The sequence below is a fragment of the Babylonia areolata genome, chromosome 9 (genome assembly GCF_041734735.1).
Source record: "Babylonia areolata isolate BAREFJ2019XMU chromosome 9, ASM4173473v1, whole genome shotgun sequence".
In the NCBI taxonomy this organism is placed as follows: Eukaryota; Metazoa; Mollusca; class Gastropoda; order Neogastropoda; family Buccinidae; genus Babylonia; species Babylonia areolata.
In genome coordinates, this window is record NC_134884.1 from 1,755,590 (window position 1) to 1,760,589 (window position 5,000).

The 5,000-nt window shown below is 46.3% G+C and overlaps 1 protein-coding gene across 5 annotated transcripts in view; it reads right to left on the minus strand.

Annotated features, from left to right (window-relative positions):
- The window catches only part of LOC143285986 (junctophilin-1-like), a 51,489-nt gene extending 49,247 nt beyond the window's left edge, over positions 1–2,242 (minus strand). Inside the window, exon 1 of one of the 5 annotated variants that reach the window (XM_076593454.1) lies at positions 2,029–2,242. The gene's annotated coding sequence lies outside the window, so the exon portion shown is untranslated. Of the gene's footprint in view, positions 1–455; positions 826–957; positions 1,086–2,028 lie in introns of those variants that run through there. The other 4 variants (XM_076593456.1, XM_076593455.1, XM_076593453.1 and 1 more) reach the window with 4 other exon arrangements.
- Between the last annotated feature and the right edge of the window lie 2,758 nt (positions 2,243–5,000).

The following is a 5,000-nucleotide window of genomic DNA, read 5'->3' on the forward strand; positions in this document are numbered from 1 at the left end:
CCACCCCACTCCCCACCACCCTCCGCACCCCCACCACCCCACGCAACCCTCTCGATCACAGTAACAGCCAGCACAGTAGTCTTCGTTTCAGTATGAACGTGAAACAGACACACACATTGAAACACACTTCTGTCGGTTCACAACGTCAGTCTTCAGTCAACTCAGATAGCTACAGTCCCGCTAAAACATACACACTCTCATTCAGTTAGATCTTTGTTGGTTCAAAAATTTATAGTAGTTCGCTCAGATAGCTACCCTAAAACATACATACTCTCATTCAAATAGATCTTTGTTGGTTCAAAAATTTTATAGTAGTTCGCTCAGATAGCTACCCTAAAACATATATATATATACACTCGTTCAAATTGACCTTTGCTGATCCACAATTTCATAGTTGTTCAATGAGACTGCTATCCTAAAACATACACACTCTCCGGGCATTCAAACACACTGACCTTTGTCAGTTCACAACATCATAGCAGTTCGCTCAGACTGCGATCCTAAAACATTCAACAGTAACTTCACACAGACTGCTATCCTAAAGCAAACACACTCTCGCTGAAACAGACCTTTGTCGCTTCACAATTTCACAGAAGTTCACTCACATTGGTATCCTCTCCCTCAGTTTCCCCGAGAAGAATGAAATGACCTTTCTCTACGGTGAGCTTGGCTGGCAGCAGAGGCGGCACACAGCACAGCACAGCACAGCACAGCACAGCACAACACACACACAAAATTGCCGGTGCGGCACAGACCTCATGAACACAGATGGAAAAAAAAAAGAAAAAGAAGAAAAGCCAGCATTTCTCTTCGTATACACAGTGTGAGCAGTTTCCACCCCCCCTCCCCTCTCCCCCTTTTCTCTGCCTACGTGCACCAGTTGGCACACACACACACACACACACACACACACACACACACACACACACATGTACACAAACAGACAGAGAAACTGACTGAGAAAGGGCAGACAGTAGTTAGGTCAGAAGCAGGAGGCAGGTGAAGAACTGGTCTGGGGTTTACTGGAGGACTGACAATCGCCAACACTGAGCCAGGAGCTTACCTACACACATGCATACATCCTGCACGGAACACACACACACACACACACACACACACACACACACACACACGGGTAACAGGATTCCTGGCAATCTGCTCACCAAGTTTGGTGCACACGCACACACATTCGCACACACACACACCACATACACACACACTGACGCGCACAGCACACACACACACACACACACACACACACACCACACACACACTGACACACACACACAACACATACACACACACTGACACGCACACACACACACGCGCACACACACACACACAACACACACACACACACACACACACACACACACACACACACACACACGGGTAACAGGATTCCTGGCAATCTGCTCACCAAGTTAGGTGTACCTGTGATAGGGGGGGGGAGGAGGAGGAGGAGGAGGAGAAGGAAGGTGGTGGCGGCAGAAGGTGTAGAGAAGGAGGGTGGTGGTGGTGGTGGTGGCAGAAGGTGCAGCGAAGAAAAGCAGGCAAGGGGAAAAAACTGAGGAGGTTGCGGGTGGTAGTGGTAAGGGGGAGTGGGGGGGAGGAGGTGCACAGAGAGAGAGAGAGAGGAGATAATTGGAGAGAGAGAGGGGGAGAGAGAGAGAGGGGGGGGGAGAGAGCTGGAGAGAGAGAGGGGGGGAGAGAGAGAGGGGGAGAAAGAGAGAGACGGGGGGAGAGAAAGAGAGAGAGAGAGAGAGCTGGAGAGAGAGAGGGGGAGAGAGAGAGGGGGGGAGAGCTGGAGAGAGAGACGGGGGGAGAGAGAGAGAGAGAGAGAACTGGAGAGAGAGAGGGGGAGAGAGAGAGAGAGGGAGAGAGAGAGAGGGAGAGAGAGAGAGAGAGAAAGAGAGAGAGGGGGAGAAAGAGAGAGAGAGGGAGAGGGGGAGAGAGAGAGAGAGAGAGAGAGAGAGAGAGAGAGAGAGAGAGAGAGAACCGAACAGCAAACAACAAACTATGTCTCACCTGTAGTACAACGGTCGTACATTCAGCAGCAGCAGCAGCAACATCAGCAGCAACAGCAGCAACAACAGCAGCAGCAGCAACAGCAGCAGGCAAGAAGGAAGATGTTGTCACTGCCATGTCGGCGGCCATGGCGGTTGAAGACCGGAGTGTGACCCACTGTTTCTCCTCCTCCCTCTCCTCCTGCTCCTCCTCCTCCCCCTCTTCCTTCACCACTCCCTTGCACGGCTGCCACCACCACCACCACCACCACGTTCCTCCTCCCTCCATTCTTCCGTCTCAGTCTCCACTCACTGTGCGTGCGCGCGTGTGATGTGTGTGTGTGTGTGTGTGTGTGTGTGTGTGTGTGTGTGTGTGTTAATTGTGGCAGAGCGCGTGAAGGCTGGCTGGCTTACTGGTTCTCTCTCTCTCTCTCTGTCTCTCTCTGTATCTTTCCCTGTCTCTGTTTCTCTGTCTCTCTGTCTGTATATGTTTCTGTCTCTCTGTCCCTGTCTCTGTCTGTGTCTGTTCGCAGGTCAGTCAGTCTGTCTGTGTCTGTATGTAAGTGTGCATGTGTACGTGTGTGTGCGTGCGCGCGCGCGCGTGTGTGTGTGCGTGCAGTGATGGTTGGCATGGGGAAGCCACTGATCGATACGTGTGGTTGCAGGTGCACGCACTTCGTCTGCCTGCCTCTCTGTCTCTGTCTCTCTGTGTCTCTGCCTCTCTCTCTGTCTCTCTTTCTGTCTCTGTCTGTTTGTCTGTCTGTCTGTCTCGTTTAACAGAATAGCGACGTCAGACTCAGACAATGCTTCATCTATGGAAGGCTGTCAATGCTCTGACCAGTAAGTCCTTTCCTATAAAATCATTGAAATATGATTGTTTCACAGCAACAGACTTCAACATCCATTTTCAATCCGTCGCGGAAAGTTTGACAAATCGTCGAAAACAAAACTCAGACCAGTGTAAATGTCCAGCTAGTCTAACATCTTTTTGCTCAGCCGACAGGCTCAGCCATCAAGATATATTTCACATTCCACAACTAACCGTCTATGAGGTCGGTAAATACATATCCATCCTTGGACAAAAAATTACACATGGCTGTGACGGACTCAGCAGTAAATTCTGCTTCTATCGCTGCTATATACAGTGCATCATCTGACATATATTTATAACTTTAGTATTTAAAAAAGTATTTTTCCAGCTATGTTCAAAACTGTTAAAATTATACCACTACCGAAAGTAAAAAATCCCTCAGACCTCAACGATTACCGACCAATATCGATACTGTCATCACTTTCTAAACCACTTGAAAAACACGTACACGAGCACCTTTTGCAATATCTTGACCGGCACAACTTGCTTCATCAAAATCAGTCAGGGTTTCGCCCAAAACACTTCTGTCAGACAGCCCTCACCAGTTCTCTTAGATAAACTGCTCACAGCTATAAATGACAAAAAAATCAACGGAATAATATTTTTGGATCTGAAGAAAACATTTGATCTCGTTAACCATCGAATACTTCTGGAATAGCTACGGGTTTATCAGCTTGATACAAATTCTGTTAAGTTCTTTGAGTCATACTTAAAAGAAAGAAAACAGAGTGTATTAGTAAACGGGACTTTTTCGGATGTAGGGATAACTAAAATGGGCATTCTCCAAGGCTCTGTGATTGGCCCCCTATTGTTCAACCTTTACAAAATGATCTTCCATTATGCATCTCCTCATCTGCAGTATCATGCGAAATGTTTGCAGATGACTCTTCTCTTCATACATATGGAGTAAATTCAGAGCACATTAATGATAGATTACAAACCAGCCTAACCGAAGTATCCAACTGGTGTACAGAAAATAATATGCTCCTTAACCCAGAAAAACCCCCAAAGAGTATGATTGTAGCCACTCGCCAAAAGCACCAGTGTGGCTTAAATCCGCTCACTTTGTCAATTGATGGCCAAGCTATTGAACAAGTTGCAGAACATCCACACCTTGGTGTCACTGACAACCAGCTAAAATGGGAGGCACACATCAGTTGTTTTTTTTGTGTTTTTTTTATCAAGATCAGTTGCAAAAAATGTTTACCTGTTATCCCGTTTAAAACATGTCGTCAGTCCAGAGGCTTCCTATTTCTTTTTTTCATTTTCACATCATGTCTAGAATTAATTACGTTTCAAACGTGTGGGACAACTGCAGCGAAGTGCACATGAAAAAACTAGATTCTGTACACAGACGTGCTGTAAAACACCTCAATGGTGTTTTACGAAATACACGCAGTCATCAATATCAACTGCCAGCACCTCTTCCCTTGACTAAGCACCTACTATTGAATAAGTGCGTGCTTATGCATACAATTACATTCGGTAAATGTCCTACTTATCTACACCAAACCGTTGTCTGCTATGATATTCGCAACCCTGACTCTCGAAATGTGACACTTATTCTACCCAAGCCAAAACCAGACCTTTATAAATCGAGTTTGACATACTCCGGCACGCACTGCTGAAACAATCTCCCCAAACACCTCAAAGAACCCTTTTCCACTGCAACATTCAAAGAGAAACTTGGACAGAACATGTGCCGTGTGCCGAAAGCCAGCCCTAAAATCTGGTATAATATTGTCACTGACGATTCTTACAAACTATTTCGAAATGCGTCACTCAGTTGATTACAGATCATGCCATAGCATATTGTTTTCAAAGATCTGAATGTGTTATCCTTGCAGTGGACATAAACTAACGAAAACAAATTCAGGTCTGGTCATGTCTATGATTCTATATGCTCACATGTATTACAAAATGTGAACCATCCTCACCCAACTCACACTTTATTTTTTGCTAATGATTTCACACTGACATATCTTTACAAGTCTCTCTCTCTCTCTCTCTCTCTCTCTCTCTCTCTCTCTCTCTCTCTCTCTCTCTCTCTCTCTCTCCCTCCCTCCCTCTCTATGGACGTGTGCCAACACACACTTTTGTGGGTGTGTGAATGTTCGAGTTTT